Source organism: Corvus cornix, chromosome 11 (genome assembly GCF_000738735.6).
Source record: "Corvus cornix cornix isolate S_Up_H32 chromosome 11, ASM73873v5, whole genome shotgun sequence".
NCBI lineage: Eukaryota > Metazoa > Chordata > Aves > Passeriformes > Corvidae > Corvus > Corvus cornix.
The window spans coordinates 2,651,315-2,671,753 of NC_046341.1; the positions used below are offsets into that span (position 1 = coordinate 2,651,315).

The window sequence follows — 20,439 nt, forward strand, 5'->3', positions numbered from 1 at the left end:
AGAAAACCATCAAAATAGCATTTGTGTCTCGTTACAGCTCCAACAGCAACATTATCATCTTTGCCTTCTTGTATTACTTATTTTCATCAAAAATTTACCAGCTCCTGGGCAAAGATCCCTCACTTTGGAGAAAAGAGTGGGACTCACTCCGTCTTCCAGGGAAGCTGGGAGTGACAGAATTTCTGGGGAGATTAACCCCACCAAAACTGTCCATGCCCTCTGGCTGTGCCACTGTAAGCAGCCATCCAGCTCCCGGGGCAAGGACCTCTTCCTAAAGACAGAATTGACCTTGGAGAAACACCAGAAATGATGGAAAGGGATGAGGAAAAGTCACCTCCCACCCGTGGTGGCCTGGGACACTTTGTGGGCGATGTGCTAAGGGCAGACATGCTCTGAATTTTTCTCCTTAAGTTGGAGTCGGGATATTCACCTGCTTTTTTTCCTGGTGAAGATGCAGCTGAGGTCCCTTCACTTCCCTGAGGTTCAGGGAAGGTGTGGTGGGAGAGGACCAGGGATGGATCACAGTCTGGTCTCCCAGCTCTGGGGCTTCAGGACATGAATTATCAAAGCTTCAGGACACTCTAAAGCCACCTTGGTCACTTGTCCATGGTCCCTGCTGGACTCATCCGTGGTGGCCTCAAAAGCCACCCTCACAGATGATGCCTGAGGGTGGGAAGGGGGACACAAGGGACACATCCCTTTTCCCCCTGCTGCTTCCACTCCCTGAGGCTGGGGCACTGCTTGCCCCTGGCACTTGTCCCCTGGTGTTGTGTCCCCGATGCCACAGGACGTCCCCGTGCCCTGGCAAGTGCCATGTGGGCACAGTCAGTCTCAGGCCATTTATTTTTACTCCTCGGAGTAAACACCCTGCTGAATTTGTCACTGTGATTTAGGAGGTGCCAGATTTTTCTGGTGGCGATTTTTTAAAATTTTTTTTTTTGGTTTAATTTTCCTGCTCGACACCTTCCACTCCATCTCTGGAATGTCACTTCAGCTTTCACCAAGGATTTCCCCAGGCCTGGAATACTCAAAGTCTGAGCTCTGTGTCTCCAGCCTTCCCCAGGTGCTTTCTCAGACAAAGAAGAAGACAACAAAATTATCCTTCTCTTTTACCCAGGACCCATTTTATGTGCTGAAAATAGAAATATCATTTTAAACGAGCTGCTCAGAGAGACACAATCACCCAAATACAGACAAAATCACTTAAATATTTTGAAACTGGCAATTTCACATATTTTAATTACAGACTGCAGTGATATTCTGCTGAAAGCAATTACATTGTAGCTCTTCCCACACACACACAGGGAAGTCCTGGGAGTTGTGCTCCTCTACAACTTAAGCATTTAAGGCATCATGGATGTTTTTATTTTTAAAAATCCATTTTTTCCAGTGTTTTGCAACAAAGCAAGAGGTTCATTGTTCTGGACATGGCCTTATTGAATATTTGTGGGGTAATTGAGGTAGGTGAAGGTGGGTGTGTTGATTCCTGAAGCAGAAACACACGAGAACAACTTTTTCCCCCCACTTTTTGAATGGCCTCTTGTTTTTTGCTGGGAAAATGGCCCTGCCCTGCTTCGTCAGGACTTTTTAAACTTGCCACGGCCAGCAAAGATACTTCTGTTTAAAATCAGAGAAATGCTCCCCTCCAAAGCTCCAAATGAATGATATCTGTTTCCCTGGCTTGGACTGGCCAACGAGCAGGGCTTGCTCAAATGTGGTCGAGACACTCAGATCCAGTTCATGCTACCGATACCCCTTGCTCTCCCCTCAAAATTAACCCAGATGAATGGGGCCTTTTGTCATGAGGAAAGAAACGGGCAGGAATCACAATAATCTCTTTCTAGCCAGGCTTCTGTAGCGTGGGGTGAGGCAAGGGCTCGGCCCGGTGCTGGAGAAGAAGGAAAACAGCAATTTCTCCGCGGTTTCCGTGGCGTGTTGGAAGCTGAAGGCGATCTTCTCGCACGCGGCTCCGAGCACCTCGGGCTGGTCACTCCCCTTGACTCCGTTCCAGCCCTTCAATGCCGTGGGACTGGGGACCATGAATCACATCCTTCACATCGCCTGGTAGCCCTCAGGTGATGGGAGGTGGCAAAACATCTCCTGGCTTGTGAGGTTTTCACGCACGCTTCCCAAGGCCAAGCCTTTGCTCTGGGTGAGAAGTTACACTTCTTTCCTGTTATTCTAAAACTAAGTACTTTGCACATTTGGGAAATATTATTAAGTAATAGTCTGAGTGACGGGCTGTGGTCGGAGTTAATTTCTTCCAGTTCTCCAAGTGTCTAATTACACTTTCTTCAGTGCTAAGAGGACGGATTGTGTCGAGTGTGCAAAGACCTCTTGTTTAAACTTAAAACAAAACACACAAAAAGAGAAAACCCTCGGTTCATCGGTGAAAGTCGGGACTAGGGGCATAACCCAAAAGTCTTCTGACAACTGTTCATGGTTCTGTACATCTTCCCCCAGGCACCCTCGGAAGAGCAAAACCCACCGGGCAGATGGCACCAGGTAAATCCAATCTCCCTTTAATACAGTTCTAGTATTTCCCAGCTTAAAGCTGAGTCTGGCTTTAACTTAGACCCAGGTGAAGACCTTGTTAGGCAAACATAGACAGCCCCATTTTTAAGGAGTTATTCTCCACTTCCTTGCACTCCCTGTGGAGGGGACGCCATGCCCAGATATCCATCCCCAGTCCAGGCTGCTGCAAAGTGGAGTGGGCTCTGGAAAGGGCCTTGGGCTGATGTGTCTTGTGCCAGAGCTGGGGCAGGACAGGAGAACATCCATGGAATCTCCAGCACATCGGTGATTTGGTCAGACCCCATGACTGTGCTGTGTTTAGAGAGAGTTTGAGCTCGGTTCATGGAAGACCAACAGAGCTTTCACATGGAAACACCTCTCAGGAGAAGGACAAACTGTTTGGAGGAAATTTCCACCTCTTTGCCTTGTGGCCAATTTAGACGACCAAACACATCCTGCAGATGATTTTTCTGGTGGTGATTTCAAATTCCTTGGGGTGGGGGGTGGCAGGGGAAAGAGAAGAGGGGCAGAGCCACAGGAGGGGCTGTGAGAAAAGCCAGGGACACATCACCCTTCAGTACCAAGGACACGCTCTAGGAAAGCACCGCCAGCTTGGTCGTGCTCACCAACCACCACATCAACCTTAATTTGGGCTGATCACAAGTTTTTTGTCAGTCCTTGACTTTGGCCATGCTCAAAATAAGGATTTCATGGTTATCAGATGCTTTTTGGTCCCTGTGTTCTCTGATTTCTCAGAGGGATGGACACATCCAGTTTGGATGGTGGCTCTCAGGATCAGACGTGGAATCCTTCGAGACCGGGCGAGCTCAGGTTGTGATTTATTTTTCTTTCCTGGGGTTTGTGACCGAATCAGACGGGAGAGAGGAAGTGAAGGTTTGTTCTTTCTAAAGATTTATTTCGTTACATCTGCAACAAGTCAAGAGGAGAACGGGGTAGAAAGGCTTTTGGTTTTGGGCCTGGAACAAAGCTCGGGACTTGAGATAAACAAATGGGGGGAAGGAATTATCAAAGAGAGAGCTGGCCACAGTCTTTGCTATGAGTTGTTTGTAACAAGCTGAGAAACTTTGGGAACTTAAACCAAACTGAAAGTGCATGGGGGCAAAAGGAGAAGCAGATGATTGAGGTACCTCGAGCAAGAAAATGGGGATACTTGACATGGAAAACATCCTGAACTTTGGATTAGAGGACCCAGCAGCTTCTCAGGTCTGTGGTTGCCCTCTCGTTGATTTGATAGCCGTGGGTAAGCTCTGTTGGCTCATCCATGAGTGAGGTGGTGATGCTTTCTTAGTTTTTACATCTCTGAGACAAAACACAGGCACTGCTGTGGGCAGGGAAGGATTGTGACCCCGTGAGCTTCACCTGCCGGGTGTGATGTGTGGCTGCACCCACAGCCAGGAGCTGCAGCCACACACAGGATTTTTCTCAGAGTTGGCTGAAAATATCCAGTAATTTTGATTTCCTATTTACAATCCCAAGTAATTAAAAAGAAATACTGCAGAACAACAGTGTCACCCCATCCAAGTTTCCACTTTGGTAAGTAGGTGTTAGTAAGTCCTACCTGGTGTTCAGGAGGGTGTAGGAGCTGAATTACTCTGTGTAGGTCAGTGGAGGTGGTGAAAAACAACAACAGTTCTGAGAGACACAGCGTTTGTTAAAAGAAAAAAAAATTATTTCTCTGTAGGGAAGGAAAAAAGGGAAAAAAATGTTTAAAGTTTCATTTCCATGGTGTTAAAATAACAACAGCAAAAGCCAGCCAAAGGAATTAAACGCATGTTAAGGAAATTTAAAAGAGTTACTCTGAAACGAATGCCAGCTTGCTTTGCTGAGCTCCTGAGTCACCAAAATCCCACAGAGCACCTCCTAAAAAGCTTAGGCTCTCCACAGATCCTTAGGATCACAGTGTCTCCCTCAGGAATTTGGTGCCCTGGGCTCTGGGAAGGAGAGATAACCCCTCCAGAAGGTCCCACCACAGGTCTGCCAACACTTCCCCTTTACCTGTGCTGAGTGCTCTTTATCTCCCTGATACTCTATCAGCCTGGCCAGGGCAAGGCTCCCAGATAGTCAAGTGGCTCAATTAGCAGTAATTAGCGCAGTGAGAAACCCGCTCTGGGCTGGGATGGAGCAGGTCCATGTCTTCTGGTCCCTCCAGAGGAGCTGTGGGGTTGGGTGGCCATTGGCCCGGTAACTAGGATGGTTTTTGTGCTGTTGGTTCCTTTTTCCTGCTGGGCTTGATGGGGCTGGGCAAAGCCTAAAAATGGGAAAATGGTGGAGATGATTCAATCTGGGCAGGGAGAGGCCATGGGAGGCTCCCACCTCCACACGGGTGCATTGCAGAGCCATCGGGCTTCCTAAAACTGGTCTTGCAAGGGATAGTCCATGACCATAAAGTACCTTGGTAGGGGCTGCAGCTCCTCACTGGGATGGGGGTTTCTCAGTTTGATGGGGACTATGAAGAACTGGAAGATGTGAGTGTCTCTGTTCCAGAGATAACAGGGATCTTCTACAGCAACAAACCCCTCGGGATGCCCCAGCCATCAGCACATCCTACAGGAGGAGAGGGAAAACCTCAGTCAAGAGGTTCAGGATATTTCCTGCACACCAGACCACCTTGCATGGCTCCTCTCTCACTTTCCCCAATTTTTTGCTTCGGATTTGGTTTTGCCTGCACTTTCTAAGCACTCACCCTCGAGGTGAGGGTGGTCCTGTCTCCAGTCCCAGCGATGTCCCCGCTCCCCCTGCAGACACACGGTTAAACCCCTGTGCAAACACCTCCAAACCAAGGGTTGGCCGTGACAGTCCTCGGTGCTGCTGGCCAGAAACCTGTAAAGCAGAAGGGAAATGGTTTTGGTGGCAGAACTACAAATGCTCCGTAAAGCACAGCTTGTTTCGGGGCTTTTTATGTGGTTCTGTGCTGACTTTTGGTCCCCTAATTCACAGCAGAAGCGGAGAAGAGCGAGGCAGAGATTGAGCATGAATCCCCTGCACTTGGTTAATGGGAACAATCACAGAAGTTTCTTCTTTTTCTGCTGCCAAGCTGTGATATGAAATCATTCTCTGGGTTCCTGTTTCCATGGGAACAATTAGTTTCATGCCGTTTTGGTCTTACACATCAATGAAGTGATTAACTAAATGAAGGCAAACACTTCATAAACGTATTGTCTCACGCAATAATCGAGTAGCTACCAAGTGCCACAGCTAAATCCACTTAAAACGCAGTGAAACCAACCCCACAAAACGCTCCGGAGCGTGCGAATATTTATTGATCTGATACAGCACATCACCCGTGGGCCAAAAATACCGAAAATTCCAACCTTGGGTGTTTAGGTGTTGCTGGCTTTTGAGCCGAACCGCGTTTTCTCAAAGGGTCTGATCACCTTGAGCCATCTCCAGGAGAGGCTTTGGGGACCTGTTGGGTGATGCTGATGGGTTTCAGCTGCCCGGAGCTGCCCGGCAGCCGCCGGCCCATCCTGCGGGCCAAGGCCAGCCGAGGGCAGGGGACGTGCGGGACCTCGTAGCCCCGCGGTGCGTGCGCTCCCAGGGCCGTGCCTGGTCCCCGGCCTTCCTCCAAGGACTCCACATATTTTCTCCTTCAAACAAAATATACAAAGAGTCCACACGGCACGGAGTGGAATTCAGGGCTCTGCCCGCTCCCTCCCCGGCACATCTGGGAGCCTTTCCCTCGCAGAGCTGAGCAGCTGCACGGGAGAGAGGGAGGGAGGGAAGGAGGGAGGGAGACTCCTGTGCTCTGCCATGGAGCAAAGCGAGGGCTGAAATGGGGATGGAATCCAGGGATGCTGCCGTGGGTGGCTCAAGTGGGACAGGGACAGGATGGCAGGGAGGGGCAGCTGGGCTGGGTGCTGGGCAAGAGTGATTTCCTGGGCTTCACTTCTGAAAATGAGCCACTCAAAAGGCTCAGAAGGAGTGGGAGTAACTTACTCTAATGAGTTGTTAAGGAAGAATTTACCATGCACCCCTAGATTTTGGACCCTGAATTCTTACTTCACTGGGCAGTGGATCAGATCCTTTCTTGATACCAGCCCTCAGAGAAAAGGAAATTACGTTTTCCCCTGCATTCAAGAGGGATTTATAGGCAAAAAGAAATAGTAACCTGATTTCTGTTTAGCAACTTGAGAAAAAGAATTTTTCTTGGAGCATTCCCTTTTCCCCCTTTTCATTCTCTTGCTTGGGAATGGTGTCCTACACGGTCTCTCCCTGGTCCTGATGGATGGTCAGATCACACTCAGTGACCCCTTGCACAGCTATTTCTTGGATGAAGACACCTACTTGGCTCATCCAGCCAAACTCAACAGAGATTTCACAGAGAAACTTCACATGGAATCACTTTTTGTCCTGATCCCAAAGAACACCATTTCCACATGGGGGGGAATGGTTCCTCCACGTGTGCAGAGCGGCCCCTCGCTGTCCACTGCTGTCCTTTCTGTCACCCTTTCTGCTGACGAGCTGGCAGGTGCTGAATCACCTCAACACGACATGAACTGTTCTGGGATGGATGAGGGAAATACACAGAGCTGTTTCTCCACGCATTTGCTTCCATGTGACAAAGCTGTCTCTCCCTTTCTCCCACGTGCCCCACTGCCTCCTGACTTTCCTGCTTATTTATCCTTCCCTCTGGCTGCATCATGAGCTAAAAGCAGCCTTGTTGTCCTAGGAAGGAACCAGGGATACGATGATGCCTCACAGGGCTGGCTGCCACATCCCACCCTTCCTTGATCTACCTGGACCCATTAAATCAACTAAGGAAAAAGGTGCAAAGCCACCCTCCTCCAGGACACTTGGAAGCTGGAGCTGTGTCCAGATGCAGATTCCCACCAAATCTGGACAAGGGAAGAGGCTCAAGTCTCCACTCCATGGCCAGTGTAAACATCCCCCTGGAGTCTCCGTGCAGAGCCAGCCTTGAATCTCTCCCTGCTATTCCCCACTCCCCTTTTACCACCCAACCTCCTGACCTTGCAAAAATGTGGCACTGGAGGGTCACAGTGTGGGCCTGGAGCAGATGCTGCTTCCTGGGATCAGGGATGGGTGGCCCAAGGGCTGGACAGGGCAACATTCCTGGTCTGGTTGAGATAAGGCAGCCCCACTGTGATTTACTCCAAGGAAGAGGAGCTGAGTCCTGCATGTTCCCTGGCAGATGAGGAAGGGAAAATCCTGCAGGATAAACGCCTTTCAATCTGTCAGTAATGGTTTGCCTTGGAAAAAAACTCGAATTTTGCACAGCTAAAAGCACCAGGTTGGGCTGGACCACAAGCCCAAATGCACTGGGATGCACCAGGATGTGCTGAGCTCATTTATTCCTGGTTTGCTTAACCCCGGCCCAAATCCTCCTGGGTTTGCAATCTTCTCCTGGTTGGATTTCAGTAGCAAAGGTGGGACATAGAGCAGCAGCTTTTCCCGACGAGAAAAACTCATGTGAGATGCTTAAAGGTCAGGGCTTGCTGGGGTCAGAGCTGAAAAAAATGATTGATCTCCCTCACCTGGCTGGAAAAGAGAGAATAAATTCCCAACCCAGAGGTCCAGCATATGGAAAGATAACACAGAGTTAAATCCTTTCTCCAGGGGGAATTTCATGGATCAGTTTGGTGGGAGGATCACGTGTATGTCCCCACCAACACATCCTGCCTTTTCCTTCACCTAATCCCTCACATTTCCACCACGCTGCACACACTGGGAAAGGGCAGAGCCAGACACATCCACGTGCAATCCCTCTGGCCAGCATCCACGGAGAAAAACCTGCAGGAAAACTCTTCCAGTCCCATGCACATCCCCACTGGATCCCAAACATAACCCCGAGGCTCACAGCTGAGGAGACCTGAAGATATCGATGCATGGCCACCATGAAACCTTCAGATCTTCCCACACCTGCAGTGCTGGTCCCAGCCACCAGCCAGCCACTTTACCAGGTGGGACTGGTTCTTCCCTGCATCCCATTTGGATGGCTCCAGATCCTTGCCTGGGAAAGCATTTCCAGCATTTTTGGGATGTTACCAAGCGTTGCCAACACTGGGAACTGTTGCAAAATATGTACAAGGCAAGAGGAGTCCAGATCAGTCTGAGTTAGGACTTCACATTTGAGGTCACCCTGAGAATGTGACATCAAACACAGGATTGAATTCTTTTAATGCATACAAACATTTCACGGAGCACAACAGATGACTTTGGAATTTGACCTTTTACTCATTTTGTTCCCATATATTTTATTACGCAACTTCTTCCCCCCAGAAGAACACCAAGTTCTCCTCCCAATTTATGAACCAAAGCAGAAGAGGTCTCTCTCTGATAAATCTGGTCCTCAGCCTGAAAGAGTTTCTTTCATCACTTCCAATGATCTCTATCCCATCTCAGGGAGGTCACTGCAATGAGTCAGGTAACAAATAGAAAACACACAATTTATGCAACAGCCTGAAATGAAGGAATCTCCCCTTGGAAAAACAATAGGGCCATTGTATTCCCCATCGGAGCAGTCGGGAAATTCTGCTCCTGCGGGGCTGTGATGAATTAAAGGCTTTTCTGCAGCTGATGCAGTTGCTGTTTGCTGCTAAGAAAAGCTGTCTGGGTGTCTGCAGCACGTTAAATCCATGAGTTCATGTTCCCAGCACCAGCAGAACTTGCAAAATAGTGCAGGGGAAGGAGGTGACCAGAGCTGAGTGACTCAGCTCCATGCTGATCTCTCCTGTTTCATGGGATATTGTTCCTCAATTACATGGTGGAGGGAATTACAGCCAAAACAGCTCCTGCTCTGCTAGCACAGCCTCCCAACCTGGCTGGATGGACACGAGGCTGCAGACAGCTCCTCTGCTGCCTGGGCTGTCCATAGTCCTGGTTGTTAGACCCTGTCCTTGGAGGTTTGCAAGGCTCAGCTGAACAAAGCCATGGCTGACCCTGTCTAGAGCTGCTGATGGACCTGCCTTGAGCAGAAATTTGGGCTGGAGCCCTCTGAGATCCCTCTGGATCATGCAGAGACCTCCTGAGTAGGCTGCAGGAGGGGGTATCAAGGCAGCAGGGCCTTCCCTTGACTATATTCCCATTTCTAGTCCGTCAGCCTGGTTTTTATTGGATGTACCCTCCTCTTTTGGCTGGAAGAGGCCACCTGGCAGCAGCTACGGGACATTTCCAGTGGGCTCTGAAAAGCTGGAGCTGTTTGAGCACCAGCAATGGCTCAAACTGCTCTGCCAGCACTTCTGCTGTGCCCCCAGCAGCAGTTCAGGCTCGCTGCGAGACTGAAGAGCTCAAATCCTGGGGTTGGAAGTGAGGAAGCGAAATGCCAAGAACAATAAGCAGAACAATGTCATGAATTTCCTCTGCTGCAGGAGAGTGACAGGGAATATTTTGATGGGCCTGAACAGTTCCGAGCATTGGTTTCACTTAAGAAATTCCAACTGGTTGTGTTTTCTTTTTCCATGTTAGCAATGACTGGAATCGTTCTCAGGGGCACGAATCCTTGGAGTGGATCCTGGGCTCCCGTCTTGCTGCTCCACGGGCTCCAAACCAGTGAAGCAGCTGGGAAAAGGGAGCTGAAACCTGGGGAACTGGCTCTGTCCTGCATCCCCTCTCCCAGAGCACACACATCCCACGTGTCATGTGGAAACTGGATGCACCTGCTGGAGGAGCTGTGTGGGGGCAGACATTATCCACCAGTTATAAATCCTGCGGCTATCAACAGCCTTCAGTAAACATTTGGACAATCCTTCCTACCTCTCACTCGTCCAAATATTTGCATCACACGGGGCTGCTGCCCGTTTCCTGACATGCTGCATAGCTAAGAATATCCTTGGATCCTAGGTCGGTTCCAGCTCGCTGTGATGGATGGACTTATTGGATGAAATAAATGGCTTGGGGAGAAAGAAAGGGGGAAAAAATCTGTCTCCTGATAATAAATCCAGGTCAGAATGGAGTGAAAGAGCTTTCAGTGGGGAATGGTGTTTTTAGGAGCTTTTAGGATCTGATCTGGAGCACCCAAGGGTTAGTAATGAACAGCCCTGAGCTCTTTTAGTGGACTCAGAACACTTTGGCTCTTGGAGGAACAGTTGAAGATGCTCCTGAAAGCTCTTCCTTCCTGCTGCGTTGGAAATGGCCTCAGACAGCTTTGGATGTAAACCAGGAACCTGCTGCATGAAGCCAGGTTTGGTGGCTCTTCCTCCAGGGCAGAGCCTCTTCCAGGTGAATCGCACCAGGAATCACCAGTTTGTAACCTGTGTGCAAAACATTTCACGCAGCAGAGTTGCCAAGCAGAAATAAATCAATTTTTTTTCTCTTAACCTAGAGAGAGAAAAAACAACCCGAACTCTCCTGTAGCAGTTAAAAGGGTTTAGCAGTTAATTGGGTTTAGCAATTAAGAGTTCTAAACACGAAATCTGTGTTTTGTGATTTAAGACCGCTGTGCTGAATAACAACTTTAGGAAGATTAAGCCTCACAACACAATAATTTCAGTCTTTTGCTAAAGAACCGATGTGGCTGGGACTTCAGGGCTGAACACACGCCATAATAAGCCAGTGGATTTTCTGATAGAGTAGTAAAGAAAATAATCAACCCTCAGCTTAACTGCAGGGTAAACACCAACCTGGGCTGGTGGAAGGTGTTGGAGCCCATGGCAGGGAGCTGGAACAAGATGAGCTTTAAGATCCCTTCCAACCCAAACCATTCCACGAGTTTATGATAAAACTGCTCAGGGCTTAAAGTGGCTTTTCCACTGCAGCTTCAGCTCGGACTTTTCCTTTTAATCTTCTCCCCCGTCCGTAAAACCACCAAACCCACTACAAATAAGAGCAGTGAGAAAGTTGTGCCAAAAATGTGTTTTCTAATCGTGATATGGGACAAATCACATGGAGGGTTTGCTCACCCCCAGGTAATTCCCCTCCACCACCCCCCACCGCCTCCAGCATCTCCTCTCTCCCCCCATCGTGCTCATCACTTCCTTCTGGGAAGCCCCAAAACTCCGACCCCTCCTTTGGACAGACTAAACAACATCTGCAAAGCCGCCTGTCTCCCCTGCAGCCCTCTCGGGGGAGCAGAGCCGCTCCCAGATGGCCGGGAGAGAGCCGGTGTCACCGGGCAGGGCGAGCGGCGCTCCCGGGGGGTGCCGGCGAGCGGGGATGTGGCGGAAGCATAAAGCACCTGTTGGGAGGCTATTTAGGGATTAGCCGAGTGCTGACAGACAAATTGGCAAGATTAATAAGAGCAATCAAGGCTGTGTGGGCTCGAGTTGTGAGCTGACATTAATGTGACATCACTTTCATCTGCTCTTGCCTCGCCCCGCGCGGCATCGTTGGGGCTCCCAGAGAGCAGCGCCGTCGGATGCGGGGGTGACAGCCCGGGGGTGTCCTTGAGGCTGTCCCTGAGTGTGCGGCAGGGCAGGGGACAGCCCTATGTGTCCCGGTCCCCACGCAGGGGCTGCCCACGGGGACCCACGGGGCAGGAGCAGCGCGTTAGGGGGACCTCCCGGCCAGCCCCGGTGTCCCCCAGCGCTGGCACCTCTGCAGGGCCTACCTGGCTCTCACAGCACCGGGTCACTTTTGGGGATATTTGCTTCAAAGCCTCTCGCTCTGCTGGGTTTGGGGTTTTTTTTCTGTGCCTCCTACAGAATCGTTTAATGTCACCGAGAAAACGCAACGCTCGGCCGCTCAAAAAAAAAAAAAAAAAAAAAAAAAGAAATAAAATAAAAGGAAAGACGGAAAGAAAGCATCAGGGAATAAAGGTTAATTCCAGGTGCGAGGAGAGAACAAAGAAACTCCTCTGCTGTCGCTCTAAGCCCCACACTTCGAGTCTTCGCTGTCTCGGGGGAGATGGCTTGACACCCTAAAGATATTTTAAGGCAGAAAAAGCTGGTTTTAGAGCACTCCTCTGCCTCCAAAACCCAGGGGAAATTCTCCCCTGCATCTCTAGTGCAGCACAGCCACTGCGTGGGGAAAAAATCCTGTAGGGTTTTTTCATTTTCCCTTTTTTCCCTTGTCTTCTGGACACCTTCCGTGCTAAAATCTCCCTCGCCCCGAATTCCGTTCGCATCCCCTTCCAACGATTTTCTTGGTGCTTCCCTCAATAGGGGATCCTTACAGGAGTAAAACATCTGAATGTCCGAATCCTCCAGGTCTGCCGGGCTCTGCCGCATGGGCTCCTCCGCCGAGAGCTTTTGCCCACAAAAGGAAAGTGTTGAAAAGGAGCGAGATGCCAAAGCCTGAGCGCACGTTCGCTCCCAGAGCTCCTGGGGAGGAAAAATCCTCTCCCTGGGATCTAAAGTGGATCCCTCCGTGCTGGGAATTTATCGAATATGGGGGGGAAAAATCTGTAAAAATCGGATTTTTAGTTATCAGCTGTTCAAACTTTCAAATGCAGATAGGGATAGAAGCAGATGGGGGGGTCAAGAGTAATTTTGGAGAGAAGTTTCATTAAGAAAAAAAGAAAGAGACTGACCCCAAAACCAGACTCTGAAAACAAAGCCACAGGATGATGATTGCTGCTCCAACCTCCCAAAAAAATTAATTTAAAAACTCCCTATATTTTAATTTTAATGTAAACCAATTAATTTTATTTTCTTAGTCGTATTTAAAAGGACTGGAGTTATGTTACATATACAAACTTATATATCCCGTCCTAACTGGGTAAATTAACGGGGTTTTTGGAGTGAATTTCAGGTTCCTCCAATCTCCACCGGCAAAGACAAACCCCTGAGCACAATATCCCAGCAGCCGGGGTTTTGGGGGGCATAATTCCATTGCCATTGGGACCCTTTGGGCGGGGTCGAGGTAGATTCAGGGAGGGCGAGATGAACCCCCCTTTTCCCTGCCCTCCCCCAGAATCCCAGGACACGTTTTTGTTGTATTATGGCTAAATTTTGGAGATTTTTTTTGTTTTCCCTGCAACCCTTCTCCATCCCCTCCTTCTACACCGGGAAACCACACGGAAGGGGCAGCCCCAGAGATCCCTAATTTCTCGCCGCTAAAAATCATAATTGTACATCGCTTTTTAATCAGATTTGCTGCCCCAAAAGTGATTAGGTTGAAAGTACACAGCTCAGACCAATCCGGCAGCAACAGCGCGGGCATTCAGGGGTCTGTTTGTAATCTCAGCCTTTTTCGTTAACATAAACACGACTTCAACCCAAATATACACGGCCACCTACGGAGCGAGCGCGGAGCCGGGCGCGCCGCTCTCCCGCGGGGGTTAAGCCGGGCTTAGCGGCCGCGCAGCCGCGCGTGGAAACCCCGCGGGGAAATCGCTGCCGAGCCACACATCTCGCTCGTGTCTTTCGTGGGGAAAGAGCAGGGAAAGAAGGAAGCGCTGAACGCCATCTCCCCCCTGCCCAGAGCCGATCCCGGCGTGTTTTCCCTTCATCCTCTGGTCCCGAGAACGGGACAGCGGCCGGGCCCGGGCCCCACCGGAGCGTTCTGCCCGCCGGAGCCTTTCCCTCCCTCTCGCACCCGTTTTCCAGGGGAAAAATGATATTGTCTAAGTCGTATCTTTGGTTTCGCAGGAAAATCATTCCCCTCTCCGGACTTGCTGAGTTGCTTTCTTTGGGGTTTTTGCTTTTGGGTTTTCTCTCTCATTCTGCCCTTTTTCTGTCTTTTTTCGCACTTCTTTCTTTTCGTCTTTTCTCTTGGTCTTTTATTCTTTTTCTTTGAATCTTTCTTCTTTTATTTTTCAATCCTTTCATTTTCTTTCATTTTCTTTCTTTCTCTTTCTCTCTTTCTCTCTTTCTCTCTTTCTCTCTTTCTCTCTTTCTCTCTTTCTCTCTGTCTTTTCTTACAGCTTTTCCTCTTTCTCTCTATTTTTCTCTTTCTCCTAATTTCTTCCCTTTTTTTCCTTTCATTGCTTCTCCATTTCCCTGTTTCTCCATTTTCTTTCACCCTTTCTCTATTTCTCACTCCCTTTCTCTTCATTTGTCTTAATTTTTTTTCCTCTCAATTATTTTTGTTTCTCTCTCATATTCTCTTTCTTTCTAGTTCTCGATCTTTAGATAATTTTCTATCTCTATATTTTCTTTCTTTCTTTCTTTCTTTCTTTCTTTCTTTCTTTCTTTCTTTCTTTCTCTCTTTCTTTCTCTCCTTCTCTCTCTCTCTCTCTTTTCTTACAGCTTTTCCTCTTTCTCTCTATTTTTCTCTTTCTCCTAATTTCTTCCTTATTATTTGTTTCCTTTTTTGCTTCTCCATTTCCCTGTTTTTTCATTTTCTTTCACCCTTTCTCTATTTCTCACTCCCTTTCTCTTCATTCGCCTTAATTTCTTTTTCTCTCAATTATTTTTGTTTCTCTCTCATATTCTCTTTCTTTCTAGTTCTCGATCTTTAGATAATTTTCTATCTCTATATTTTCTTTCTTTCTTTCTTTCTTTCTTTCTTTCTTTCTTTCTTTCTTTCTTTCTTTCTTTCTTTCTTTCTTTCTTTCTTTCTTTCTTTCTTTCTTTCTTTCTTTCTTTCTTTCCCTCTTTCTTCCTCTTTCTTTCTCTTTCTTTCCCTCATTCTTTCCCTCTTTCCCTCTTTCCCTCCTTCTTTCCCTCCTTCTCTCTTTCTCCTTTCCTCCCTTCTGCCTTCTGGTCCTTCTGTTCTCTCTTTCACTCTTTTATCCTCTCTCCTCTCTCCTCTCTCCCCTCCAGCACAATCTCTCTCCGTACCCATTTATTTATTGTAGTGTTTGGAAACATTTCTGTTTTCCTTTCCTGGGGCTGCGGGACAAACCAGAACCAGGGCTCTGCTCCAGCTCTGCTCCAAACCCTCTTCCCGATGGAAAGAAAAAGCCCTTTCCTTCTGTGCCAGCGCCAATTTCCCAGCCCGGTTGTGTTTGGCTCAATCGCAGCCGCTCCAGCTCAGCCGGGAGGGTTCTGATACCGGACCCGCTCCCACTCGGGCAGATTTCGATCAGTTTTAGGGCTCAGCCCCACTCCCAGATGCCCCCACGCGTGGGGCGGGGGGACCCGGGCCCCGCACCCGCAGCAGCCCCGCGGTTCCGGGTGGAGAAAACTCCTTCAGCCCGCGGTGCTTTGAGCGAAGTGGTCAAATCCGATCGCTTCCAAAGGAGAAACGAATCATCCTGGAAGGGAAATTCTGATGCTGCAGCCGCAGCCCTCGAGCAGCGTCTTTGCCCGCAGGCATCCCGCAAACCCTGCGGGAGAAAGGGATTTGAAGAAATTCCTTCAAGAAATTCCTTCATTCCTCGATTTTAAGGAGGTGTCATGAGAAATTATTTGGTGTATTTTAACAACTTGAATTTGAGGGAGATTAAGAGAGAGGAGCTGCGAGTGCTGCGCAAAACGCGCTGGGGTGTTCTGCAGTTTTGCCAGCGGTTCTTAGAACAGGAAAAGCCAAACCATTTCTGGGTTCATAATTCGAATTTTTAGTGAGTTCTAGGCCAGTTTGGGTGTTCAGTTTTGGTGCGGTTTTTCTTTCTTTTAGGTGGAGTTGTTTTGTTGTTGTTTTCAGTGGGTCGTTCTTTTGGGGTTTTGGGGCTTGGGGTTTTTTGCTTTTTTTTTTTTTTACAGAATTCTTCCCAATTCCTCTTCGGCTTCCCCACACGCACATCTTCTACCTCAAAAGCCCCAAAAAGATGCACAGTGGGAAGACGGACACATGGATGCACCCGTTCCCTTCCCGTTCCCAGGATGGCTCTCCCCAAAATAAAAATCAATCCCTTCGCTGCAGAAATCGTTTAATTTCGGGGCACAACAACCCGTGCTGGGGCAAGTTTTCCCCACCTTGGCTCGGGCATGTCAAACACCCACAGCGCATCTTTCCCGGGAATGCCAGCCGAGCTTTATATTCCCTGCAGAACATTCTTTAAAGCCGCCCAAAATCGCTTTTAATATTTAAGTGGGAACTGGTTGTGCGAAAGGGGTCGATTTACGAGGCTCTCTTCTGTTATCAGGAGGTGAAGAAGATGATAAACTAATTTTTGGTGTCTTTAAACTCTCTGCTCCGGCAGCTGCAAAGCAAAGGGGTCCACGAATCTGCACCACCCAGAGCCCGCTGGTGCACAACATCATTTGTCGGGAATTCTAGCGATGGAAAACAGTTTTTGTCGGGAAAGTTTCCAAGGAAAACGATCCCCAGGTCTTTGCAAAGAGAGAATCAGCGAGAGCACAACTGCGGTTGTTTGCAGGGAACTTCTGACGGTGTTTGTGAGCGCGTGTCCTGAGCCCCCACTTTGGGTTGGGAAATGGGGGATCAGGGAGTTTCTGTGCGGGATTTACTGTAGAAATAAGGGTAAAAAAATGGAGGCTACCAGGCCGTTCTGCAGCCCAGCCCCTCTCCCGGTGCTTTTCCTTGCTCCACAGGAGTATTCCGAGTTTCCCTACAGTAAAAGCTGCTTTTAAAAGTGGGGGAACTTTCTGTGTCCCTGGGCAGCGTGGGCAGGGCCAAGAGGGTTCTGTAGCACCAGGGACCTTCTCTCACGGGGCTTTGTTTCCCCGGCCGGGCACCGGGCAGGGCGGTACCTCCAGGGGCATCCCTGTCCTCAGCATCCCTCTCTGTTCCTGCCGCATCCTTCCCCACGGGGCACTGCCTGGATGGCTCTGCCACCGCAGCTCCGTCTCCCCGCTCGGCAGGTGACAAAGCACAAGGGGTGGTGGCTGCTGGGGACCTCGGCACCTGCCCAGGGCTGTGCCCAGCTGCTGGCACCCCCTCTGCCCCCGGGGCCGGGTGATGCTCGGTGGTTCCGTGTTGGTCAAGGTCATTTCTCCCTCCAAGGAGCCCACCTGGACCTGCACCCCGGGGCTCTCGTGGGTCCCCCCAGCCTCCCTTCGGGGTCTTCCTCTTGGAGATCCCGCTGTCCTCACCCCCAGGGTGCCGTCCGCTGGAAAAGGGAGGCCGTTTTCCGCATGTCCCCGCGATATTTAGGAGCAATCCCCGCAGCACCTTGCCCGTCATTTATCCCCACAATGGACACGCGTGGAATAAAATAATGCTCCTGCTTTATGCGGGACATTCCGTTTTAACTTCTCTCACCTCTCCGTGCAGACGGATTTTGTGGGACACCCCGCAATGGAGCTGGTGGCCTTCGCCTGCCCGAAGTTAAAACTCCCCCTTCCTCTAACACCGGCACATTGATGGGATTTCGACGGGGTTTTGGTTTAAACTTGGGGGGGAAAAAAAACCCAACGAAAAAAAAGGTTCCATAAGGCTGGAAATAAGGCTGAGCCCCGTGGAATTCCCTCGTCCTCCTCGTTTGGTGGAGACCCCCGGCCCGGACTTTTGGCATCGGGAGTCGCCGGAGGCTGGAGGTGGTTCCCGACGCCAAAAAGCTCAGCAGCGAATCGAAAGGTTTCTCCAGCACAATTTTACCTCCATCCTGAGGGAATTTGGTGCTGGAGCAGTTGGAAGTGGCTCTGCATTTTGTTTGGATGCCACTGCTACGCCAAGTTGCTGGGAGAGGGGATATCCCTTCCCAAACGTTCTGTTTGCTTTACGAGCATCCCCAGCCCCGGGCCCCCAGGGAAGAAACCTCGTCCAGGAAAGCCTGGATGTCTCAGCAATGGATTTACATCTGGATTTACATCTGGATTTACACCTGGATTTACAATTCGAGCTGCATTTAAAGGCGAATTTGTGGGATGTGGGAGGGAGCATCACTTGCCGGGTCCCAGCTCTGCTCCGGCTCAGCCCCGCTGTTTCTCCTGGTACCCAATTCCTCGGGTCTGAACCCCAGCCAGTCCAAAAGCATCCCCCCGGGAAAGCATTCGAGCTATCCGTCCCTGAGCGGGGATATAAATACCCGGAGATATTTGGAAGATCTCTGTGGGAAGCGATTGTGTCTGAGTGGCAGCGCTCGGAGCTTATTATCGCTGGGACCGATTTGTATTGCAGGGACTGGGTCCTGCCAGAAAACCCGGCAGGGAAAAAAAAAATCCCGAGCTGAAGAAGGTTGTAAATTCCTGTGCTGCAATATTTCATCGAAGGACGTCATGGAAAATCTGGGCTTGAAAGGCGGGGGGGGACATTCGGGACGGGCAGAGGGGGGAAAAGTGAGACAAAAAGGGGGATTAAGATTTTTTTTTTCCCTTTCTGACCAAAGCCTGAACTTCTGCCTGAGGCACGGCGGTGACAGCCAGCCCGCACCTCCCCGCAGCTGCCTCAGGCACTTGGGCAGCTCTGCTGCGCTCCCAATTTCAGCTTCTGCCCTCCCAAAATCTCCTCCGCGTCCCGTTCGGCCCTGGAGAACGGGCTTTGCCTTCAGGAATGCGAGAGGCCAAGGCTGGGACTGGGAAAGGTCCCGGGCACACGCACACGCGTGGGGAAAAGCGCTGCCGTGTGATGGACCCGCAAAAAAATATTTGGGGTGTGCGTGTGTCTCCCTAAAACCATCTCTCCCTCGGCGCTTCCACCTCCCCCCAGCTCTCCTCTCCTCACCCTCGAGCCCCTCGCTCGAACGCACCCCCTCGCCTTTAAATAAACATTTAGGGATCAATTCGCCGCGGATTTGGGGCCAGCGGCCACGGGGATGGCGGAGACTGCAAAAAACCCCCAAGGCAGCACCAAGGCTGGTGCTGGGGAACAAGGGGGGGTCCCGCGGGTGGTGTTAATGCAAAGCAGGACAGCGGGGAGGGGGACACGGGGCGGTCACTCCCCTCGCCCTGGGTGGTCCGGGCTCGCAGGAACACCCCGGCCCCTCTCGGAGCAGCACCCAGCCCGCCTCTAACAATACCACCTATATCCATTTCCATCCTCGGGTTACACCCGGCCTGCTCGCCGAGTTGACTTCACTTAAGCAATTAGCTAGGAAAAATACCTTCGGCGCAGGAAAAGGAAGAAAGCTCGGATTTGTCTATTTTTACACAAAACACGGCCCGAGTTTCGGGCAGGGGGAGGGAAGGGGAGCGGGTCTGGGAAGGAGCCGGGTGGGAAGCGCAGCGGGGCCGGGGTGCTCGCGGGCCGGGAAAGCGGGCTCCGAACGGGATGGGCGAGGCTGATTGCGCCCGATGATAATTTAATTTTGTCATTTCTTCTTCTTTTTCTCCCTTCTTTTCGTCTCTTCCCGTCGGGGGCTGGGGAGGACCCGATTCACCCACCCAAACCACGAGCAGACAACACTAAAAGCGAGTCTCGTTTCCCCCTACACCATCCTCCTCCTCCTCCTCGGGCTTTTCCTCCCCAAAACTCTCCTGTCCCCGACTCGTGGGGTCGCGTTTAAACCCTCCAACATTTCTGCTATTCCCACGGCGAGGCCTATAGGACCCGGAGCGATATATTCCCATTTTAAACGTTTGCTGGCTCTGATAAATGCATCGGAAACCAAATCTTCCCACTCCTAAAAGATATTCTGAGGGGAGAAAGGGCACTCGTGAAGGGACTGATTTTCTTTGAGGGGAAATAGTTTGATTTCCATGGAGAGTTTTGGGGTTTTTTTAACTCGGAGACATTTTATTTCCTCGTTCGCTGCCGGTGGCGAACGGTTTGAACGTGGTTTTTCCACGGGTGCTTTGTGCTGTGTTTAGAGCTCCATCCCCGGGTGTTTTGGGGGCAGATCGGGGAGATGCGGTCGCAGAATGATATAAAGCAAAGAAACTCATTCTTTTCGCGAGCCGGGGGGGGACATTCGATGCGGAGCAAAGCTCAGGGTCAGAGATGCTCTCCCACAGAAAAATAATAAGAAATTCAGCGAGAAGCAGAGGGAATACTCTGCACCAACCGCCTCGCGGAGGTAAGCCCCGAGGAAGTTGATTGCTTCCCAAAAAATCGATTTTTGGGGCGCTTTTCCCCCTCCCCGAGCAGCCACCGTGCTGCACGTTCTGCTCCGCGCCGAGGGAGCGGCGGCCGCCGCCTCCCCAGGCAGCGGGAGCTGCTCGTTCTCCTCCTCCTCCGGGGAAAAGCTCCAGGAATAACTGTCCCAACCCTCTCCCACCCTCTCCCTGGCTACGTGCCCCCAGCTTGGGCTTTGTCCAGCGCTCTCCCGTGCCTGTCCCGGGCCCG

The 20,439-nt window shown here is 50.4% G+C and overlaps 1 long non-coding RNA gene across 1 annotated transcript; it reads right to left on the reverse strand.

The window, feature by feature from the left end:
• Positions 1-1,102: 1,102 nt before the first annotated feature.
• Positions 1,103-5,426, reverse strand: LOC109145145. The gene is made up of 3 exons (XR_002046408.3): positions 5,219-5,426; positions 4,927-5,079; positions 1,103-4,783 (listed from the first exon to the last, which is right to left on the reverse strand). It is a non-coding gene; the product is annotated as an uncharacterized LOC109145145 (long non-coding RNA).
• Between the last annotated feature and the right edge of the window lie 15,013 nt (positions 5,427-20,439).